The following is a 9,494-nucleotide window of genomic DNA, read 5'->3' as shown; positions in this document are numbered from 1 at the left end:
GTGTCCTCGTAATGGACAGGTGACTAGTGAGGAATAAGGCATGAGATTAAAAAAATAAAGGTGCAATTTTTAAGAATTCTAATGTGAAATAATCACAAAAAAGTAATGTCTCACTCATGTTGGAAGCAATGTTATATTGAAACAGATTTCATTCTCAATCAGCTCAGGAGTTGTCAGTTTTTCTCCTTTAAAAAAACAAAAGCAGGATTTACTTTTTACATTCTATGAGTTTGCAAGGTTTCTGAATCTGCAGTAAGCTAATGCAGCAGCGACGAAATTCGTAATTCAACACCAGCAGACAAGAAGCTCCAGAGTTGTTTAAAGAATCAACTTCAGTAAACAGGAGTGACCCAGAAGTTATGTTCTGTTTAGTTCAGTTTTTTATTTTAATTTTTTTAAGCGACTGCATCTTTTCATTTTACTGAATTATCAGCTAAAGAAGACTAGTGGCTAACATTGCACTAACAATGCCAGTGAAGAATTAGAAGCAAGTAGTCAGCTCTAAAAATGTTTTTAAGTTAATTTCTTAAGTTTTTCTTTCAATATTACAGTGAGATGTATGTGTGAAGTGAATAAGGAGTAATTTGTGGCATTTTACTTCTTAATTTTACTTACTTGAGTCGTTCAGAACTATAATGGTCGTTGACGTGAATATGTCGAAAAAGTCTGAAAATATGAACGTTTATTCACCCATGACTGAAGGATTACAAAAATACAGACAAAACGTTTTATTCTTGGACAGATAAGACAAGAAACTAGGGTTTAGAGATGGTGACCACATGAAGAGGTAGAGGAGAATGAAGGACAGATTTGTCTGTGTTATAAAGCATCTGAAATATCTAAATACAATAGTAACAGTTTCGTGGACCGGATACATGAAGTGTAATGGTGACATGATACCACAGAAAAGCACTACGCCCTCTGTTGTCCTGGTGGAGAATTACTTTGCAACACTCCCCAGGTGACGGAGAAGTCCGAGAACAAAACATTTGTCAATGCATGTGCATCTCTCCATTGTGGAGCTGATAGAGAAGTATGAATCAGGCTTAACAGCATCGCCACTGTATTAGGTGGGTTTGTCATTCTCCACGCCAAGCTGGAGCTAATTCAGGGTGGGCAACTATTTTTTTTTTTTTTTTGCAGCCTACAGGGAGCCTTTATCACTTCCATCTGCTTCCGAACCATGGGTCCTCGGAAGACAGAAAAAATGAATGCAAGTCAATGGGGCAAAAAACTTTATTTTATAATTCCGCTTGTTATGTGCCATGGATTTCATATTTGAGATTTGTGAAAAAAAGACACATTTTGATACCAAGAAAGTGCTCATTTTCAAACAGGGGGAAACGCCATTTTAGGTTTTGTGTGAAAATAAGTCCAGGACTACAAATGGGCATCACCAAAGTGACGTCATCGAACCACACACGGAGACAGAGGAAAAATAGCTGCAAGTTCAGCGAACTTCAAATCCTTCTTTCACAAGGAAAGAACCACAAAAATCTGGCCATGTGGTAAGTAGCAGCTACATTAGGGGAAAGGAGATTATGTGGTGATGTCATATATGCGACATCCGATTTGTGGTCATGCTAATTACAAACTTTTACAAGCTGATAAATCTCAAAGTACATGACTGATGTGGTTGAAAAACACATCATTACTTTTCATTTAAATTGAAGTACGACATATGTGCGATCCAGGATGTAAGGCTAAGTGGATTAGAAAATAGCTCTTTTATCCCCGTTGACTTGCATTTCGTTCTTCTGGAGACCCATGAGCTGACCGGAAAGGGAGGAGACTTAGGTTACCTATGGTTGCAACAATCGCCCCACTATTGAAAGCAGATCATATTGTCACGAACAGAACTCAGAAGACCCGTGAAGACGCCAAACACAGTAAAAATAGATTAAAAAATCTTTTATTCTTAGTGAAGTTACCCGAGGTGGGAGAGGCTGGAGGCAGAGTCGGAGACAGGCGAAGGTTGTAATGGCAGGCAGAATACAAGGCAGGGGTCAGGAGCGAAAAACGAGGTCCGGAGGCTGAGGTCAGGCAGGGTGGATGGCTGGAAGATTTACTTGCAAAGGCTTTCAATAATCTGGCAGTGAACTGCTGGCTGGCTGGTGAATATATAGCAGGGGAAGCAGGTGTGTGTGATGAGCTGAGGAGACAGGAGCGCGTGAAGTGGATGAAGCTGATGACAGGAACAGGTGAGATGAATGGAGTTGATGAGGTGCTGACTGAGGTTGCTAGGGAAAACAGGTCTTGGCTGTAGCTTGATGAGGGGACCAGGTGTGCTGAATGAAGGCTGAAAGATGGGAATCATGACACATATGGGATTACTATAGACTTTTTTTGGACCACATTTGACCATGGGATGTTACTGTTACAAATTGTACCTTTAACTTTAGACAACAATCCAACATTATTTGATGCATCAGTACTGTCAGCCAATGAGACACCCAGGTTATTTGATTTGCATGTTTTAGCCTGCAGGGATCCACACAGCAACAATAAAAACCATTATTCACACCCACTGTTTTCCTGCTATAAACCACAGAACCACCACAGTACATCACTGCAGCAGCAGCTGAGTCTCTGTGCGGATGTGGCATAAAAATGAACTGTTCTCCCACATTCTCCTGGAAGGCAATATTTAACTTCCAAACACGATCAAAAACCTTTTCTAAGACATACATAATTTAAAATGTATTAGAATGTACTTCAGAGACTTTGTGATACTGTTAAATCAAGTTCTTTGTGTTGATGGTAGTGTAACATGTTCCACCGAGTATGATTTGCATTTTTCAGTTTCAAATATGACTTGGAAAATGTTTGTAAACTTCCAAAATTCATTAGGTATTCAAAATAATATCAAAGTTACAGACCTGTGCAACATGATGTTAGTCATTATGTTAGTTTACTAAACTTGATTGTAAATATAATTCATTGGTTTAGAATATGTCAGTCAGAAGGCAGCCTTCACTCTGACGCTATTTATTTATAGTTATGTGTTATATAATGGTTGTAAGTTGTTCTTAGTCTTGGTTGTTGTTTGGATAGTGCTGACACTGTTGTTTTGTACTGCTGTCCTTTTATTTTTATGGTATATTGCTATGATTTCTAGTGCTTTATGTTTGTTATACAGCAGTTAGGCTGGCCTTGTGCTGTTTTAAAGTGTTCAATAAATAAAGGTTGGTATGGTATGGTATGGTATGGTATGGTATGGTATGGTATGGTATGGTTAAAAGATCTTTGTCAAATTCAACCCCGCTATGGCGTGTACTGATAAGATGAATACCTTCTGCAACCTCTCGGAAACGGGGGAACACTGGACTTGTACCATGACACAGCATGCAGTAGCTGATGTCGGTCACATTCTTAAGCAGGCACTTAAGTACACAGTTTCTAACAGTGTACTTTCCGGTACCAATAGAAGACCAAAGCGTTCACTGGACGGACTTTTCTCAATTGGTAATGCAATTGGCAATCTTTTAAACTTTGCATTCTCCGCAGTCAACTCGGTTGAGATTCACACAGTTCGTCGACGCGTTGATGAGCTTAGCAGGGAATACCCGGATTTGCGTAAGGCTGCATACGCCTCCGGTCGTCGCGTACCAGGAGAGCGCGCCGCACGTCAGGTTAGTCCCGGACTTGAGTGCGTGTTCTCTCACCCGTGGTCTACACTTCTTGTGTCCAGGCACACCTTTTCTACACGGCGGAGCCGGTGGTGTGTGTGGCATTGATGAGTTGTCAGACAAATCTAAATGTCCTATGACTGTGAAACCACGTTCACACGTGAGTAGTAAAGCTGTTGTTGTTGGTAACCGTTGGTTACTCAATACCCCTGCTAGAGTTTGCTTTGAGGAGTCTGGTGTGTCTACACGAGTGGAGCTTCCCTCTGAAACCTTATGGGTGACATTTCCACGTGGTGCTATGGTCCATGTAGGTGAGGTCTCTCTATATTACTTGGATCCTGGTGAGCATGGGTCTGAAGTAGAGTTTTCTCCTTTTTATGATAACATCTCCTTTGCTCTTTCTCCAGCGACAATGGATCGTGTTACATTCAACGGTCCAACCGTGGTTCGAGTGGGTGTGGTGAACAGAGTGCTGCGTGAGTTGTTGGCAGATCCCGGTCTCAAGTTTCGACCAGTGTCTTACTCCTGGTCCTCCGCTGATTCTGTCGTGATATTCATTATATGCCTAAACCTCTGCTTGCTCTGGGGTGTGTTCTTTATCCGAAATCGTTATTTCTCCACACAGGGGACCCTTCTGGGGACCTCGGTCGGTGATGTCAAAGGACGCTTAACTCGAGCCTTAGCACTGGTTCGCGGAGCGCCGGCTGCCCAGGTGCCTGTGCCTGAGCCGGTCGGTCCTCCTCCTCCTCCTCCGTCTGCCAGGACGTAGAAGGTGGAGTGATTTCGGTTGCCAGACTCGTCGGTTCCATAGTTTCTATCTCGAGTTACACAAGTTTGTCTATGTTTGTTTGTGTGCATGGTTGTCTTTCCTGTTTATACATGACGTGCAGACTTGGGGTGAGTTGAGATGAACATGCTGTGGGTTCCTGAAGTCAGGTAATCAGTCAGGTAACAGTAGATTGGGTTAGGTCACAGTACTGTTATCCAAAAATGTTTTTCTTTTTATCTTTACTAATCTTAATTCCTTATGGGTACATTCACATGGGGGTGATTACTAACTACGCTGATTTACATTTTAGTATTGATTTACATTTCTATCTTTTTATAGTACCTTTGCCAGGGTGATTAAGTTGAGAACTTTATGATTGACTTAGTTAATTTACCTTAAAGGGCTACGACCAATTTTGCCCTCCATCCTTATAGTGTATTTAGTGCAGTGATTCACTGATACCAGATAGGGTTCTTTTAATTTTATGCTTTTTCGCACCACCCTTTTTGCATCTCACGTAGAGAGGGCTGCATCCATTTCTTCGCTTAATGGGTAATTCGCATAAAACTTACACATAGTACAACAGGTACTCATAGTGTTAGGTTTTTATTTGTTTGTTGTAGACATGAGACGCTATCTTGTTGTGTCTACATTGAAGTGCCCTGCGCTGTGCTCTCTCTTCCCTGCTGAGCTCGTGATGATCCTGCTTCCTGAGGGTGGACCCGTGACTCATCATCGGAATGTACTCCTCCTGGTTGGTGCTCCGGCTCGTTGGACCTGGACGTCCGTTGGTTCCGGCATGGCTGCTGGGACACTTCGCTCGCTGGGATGACCTGCCTGCTGCTCTTCCCTTTTGCTGGATTACGATAAGTGCTCTTACAAAGATCAATTTGCTGTTTGGAAGTATTCCCTACCTGTGGATACGTAAAAGATTTGCTCCTGCTTCAAATAATTACCGGTGGAGATATAAAGTTGCTGCTGCCTCAATTATTGCCTCCATGGGCAATATCTGATAATTTACTGACTAGTGTGCTTTACGAGCAGTGTGCGAGACTGTTCTTCGGCGTGGGGTCCATACCTCACCACTGTTGGCCTACTCCTGTGAGATTGCCCCCTGCTCTGTTGTCGGGATCCTTCATAACTCTGGTTTGTTCAATGACCAGGTGGTCTCTGGACGGACCACCATGCCCTTGAAAAGGGGGGTATGTAACGTAATGAAGGGACCATTTCTCCCCTCTAACAGCGGTCCTTGTGACACAGCGCCAGTGTGCATGAACAGCCAAGGTCATGCATTCACTTCTAATGTTTACATTCCAGCAAGAAGACAGAAGAAGGAAGAAGAACGCTTTTCTTTTAATTAATCAAATAACTCTATTTTAATAAAGCTAATCAAAACAACTGTTAGTCAATAATAACCATGTGACCGATCTGTGAAATCACAATGTTATGATTAATGTTTAATGAGTAATATGACTTTGGTCTAACTGCACTAGACATCTTGATCCACGTAATGTCAACACATGACACATTGTTTACTCAACCAATCAGAACCTTCATTCTGAAGCGTGGCAGAGTTTCTGTGGTGTTTATTTAATCTGTCCACTGCGATTCGTCCAAATCGTAAACAACCAAGATTAATAAAACAGAACAACGCCATTTTGTATTCAGTATTCAGCCAGCTCTCAAGATCATCTGATGTCCATCATCGCTAAGTGAAGTACGGACTGGCCATCTGTACGTTTTACTTTTAAGCTGAGAACTGTCAAGCTGGAAAATCCTGTCATTGTTACCAACAAAACAACGGTTCCTTCAGAATAAAAGCTGAACTCGCTGACCCAAAGGGGGGTCCCTTTGACGCTGTGAAACACCTGCCGTTTTTACCTGGAGACTATCCATAGACTGGTTTGTCGTGCTGTCGACGCTGTTTCATCGGTTCCAGCACCAGAGGAGCGTCCGAGGACCTGGCAGCCTGATCTAACACGGGAGTCCCTGACGGGTAACGTAGAACGGCATAGATAGCGTCTCATGTCTTTCCTGACTAAAGTTCAAACGTTGATCAGTTAGGAGCAAAACAACATCTCCCACTCAGACTCGCTTCTCCAGATGGAGGTTCTGAACTGACATCGCGCCAACACACCCTCCACCTCATTACATTCCATTCGCATCCATCACTAGAGAGTTAGTCCTTTTAATTGTTTAAAATAATTTAGATAATAAATTTTTCTTAAACGTTCTGAGGTCTCTCTCTCTTCTCTTGTCTCTCAGTTCATACAAAGTGTTTAATTTTAAATTTCCCTGTAATAAAAGGGATCACTTCTGATTTTAAAAGCCCAGATCCAGAGATGAGGTCCCTGCCAGGTATGGATCATTAATATCTCTGGTCATTAATTAAATTGTAATACCCTTCATTTCCATTACACATGGCGTGGCGTGGCGTGGCGTGGCGTGACGTGGCGTGACGTGGCATTCAATGGGAGATCATTCCAGAGTTTCAGAGCGCAGACAGAAAAAGCTCGTTCACCACGGGTTTTGCAGCGTAGACGGGGAATCTGTAGTAGGTGTAGGTCACCTGAACGGAGAGTCCTGCCCGGCACATAAGGAGTGAGTAACTCAGATATGTAAGATGGTGCTAAGCCATTCAGCGCCTTAAAAACAAACAATAAAATTTTAAAACATTTACGGTAGTGCTCAGGAAGCCAGTGAAGTCTTGCTAAAATTGGAGTGATGTGCTGCCGAAGGCCAGCATTTGTCAGAAATCTTGCTGTCGCATTTTGTATCAGCTGAAGGCGAGATAATGCGGCTTTTGAAATGCCAAACAGAATTGCATTGGAGTAATCCAACCTTGAGGTGATGAAAGCGTGAATGGTTGTCTCGAGGTGGCGCCGATTCAGAATGGGTTTTAGTTTGGAAAGACGTCTCAGCTGATAAAAACATGATTTAACCATGTGATTAACGTGAGGGTCCATTTTTTTTAGAGTCACATCCATTTTAATTCCAATTTTAATTGTTTGACTAATTTTAAAAGGAAGAGCAGAAAAATCAGGAGCGGAGGAAGATGAGCCATTGGGAGTAAAAACAATAAACTTGGTCTAAAAATCATTCAGCAGCAAATTTGCTGACAGCCATTCTTTAACCTCACTCAGGCAATCAAGGAGCAGCTGGATGGAGGTAAAAGTCTTCAATGGAACATAAATCTGGCAGTCGTCCGCATAAAGATGAAAGTTAATGTTGAACTTCCTAAAGATTAGTCCCAGTGGAAGAATATAAATGCTAAATAAAAGGGGGCCGAGGATAGACCCCTGTGGCACGCCTCAAGGAAGAGCAGCAGAGGGAGATGAACAGTCGTCCATTCTATCTCTAATAGACCTGTTGTCAAAGTAGGAGCAGAACCAGTCAAGCACAGATTCCTTAATGCTGACCAAATTCTCAAGGCGGGACAATAAAATGTCATGGTCAACCGTGTCAAATGCAGCTGAGAGGTCCAACATCACCAGGGCAACATGGGAACAGGAATCAGTGGCTAAAATAATATCATTAAAAACCCGGATGTGAGTTAGTTAGTTTGTTAGTTTTATTTCAAACAAAGAAAACCTACTGTATTTGATAAATAACTTTTTATCCAGTCCAATACTATACCCCTGAAACCATATATTTCCATTTTTCTTATCAATATGTCATGGTTAACTGTATCGAATGCTTTCTTCAGATCTAAAAACAGCCCTATTGCATACTTCTTTTTATCAATGCATTCCGTTATTTCCTCAATAAGATCAATCAATGCCTGGACTGTTGACCTATCCTGAAACCATACTGGCTTTCTGTCAGCAACTCATATTGATCAATGAAATTATGAAATCTTTTAACAAATAGTTTTTCTAATATTTTGGAAAATTGTGAAAATATTGACATTGGTCTATAATTTGTAAAATGATGCTTATCTCCTGTTTTGTAAATAGGAATTACCCTTGCTACTTTCATCTTATTCAGAAACCCCCCTTTTTGAAAAGAAAGATTACAAATGTGTGTTAATGGTTTTACAATGCCCTCAATAACACTTTTCAGTGTTGTCATGTCAATATCATTCCAGTCTGTAATGGTTTTATTCTTCACATTTCTGACTATATCGTAAATCTCCTTCTCATCAACTGCTCTTAAAAAAACAGAATTTTTATTTCTTTCAACATACTCTGTAGCATTCGTTTGTATCTCATCAACTTTGTTTTTTCCTCCAATTTAGATCCTATATTTGCAAAATATTTGTTGAATTCATCCACTGCTTCATTCATGTTTGTAATATTATTTTTTCTCTCTATAAAATGACGTGGATAATTATTATTCCCTATTTCTTTTCTAATTACACTATTTAATACTTTCCAGGTGCCTTTTATGTTGTTTCTTTTGTGCTCTAACTTTTTAATAGAATATTCACGTTTACAGCTTCTCAATATATATATGAGTTTGTTTTTATATCTTTTATATTTTTTTCTGCTTCTGTAGTTCTATTTTTTATGAATTCACAGTAAGGTGTGTTTTTCTTATTGCATGCATTTTGTAGTCCTCTGGTCATCCATGGTTTTTCTTTATACTTATACCTCTGGATATTTTTAATCATTCATAAAAACTGTTCTTAATTTGTAATTGCATAAAAGCTTGAAAAATGTACAATCCAAATTATTCATTATAATAATCATTCACTAATTCATTTAAGCTCAAAACTGAATTCTACATGCTTAATCAATTTTTAATGTAAATGTAAAGAAAGTGCTAATAACGTTCTTAGCGCTTTATCATTTCACACTGAAACCTATTGGTGAGAACACGATAAAACACCAGAATAAAAAGCAAGCTAAGTGGAACAATGAAGGTATCTCCAACAGCTAATGTAGAACAGTGAAAGATCGGGGCCCCTGAGGTTTTGTGGTCAGAACTCAGAAATTTTCTGTGTTTTTATGAAAACCAACCTTGCACACACGTTTCTGTCACGCACAGGGTTCCTACATCCTTTGACACTGTGGAACTTCTCCCACACTTTAAAACTACGTCATTGGGCTCATTGGAGCAGCTTAGTGGGACCAAAATCTGTGCTTTTTGGGACA

Source organism: Nothobranchius furzeri, chromosome 8 (genome assembly GCF_043380555.1).
Source record: "Nothobranchius furzeri strain GRZ-AD chromosome 8, NfurGRZ-RIMD1, whole genome shotgun sequence".
In the NCBI taxonomy this organism is placed as follows: Eukaryota; Metazoa; Chordata; class Actinopteri; order Cyprinodontiformes; family Nothobranchiidae; genus Nothobranchius; species Nothobranchius furzeri.
Note: the sequence above shows the minus strand (reverse complement) of the source record.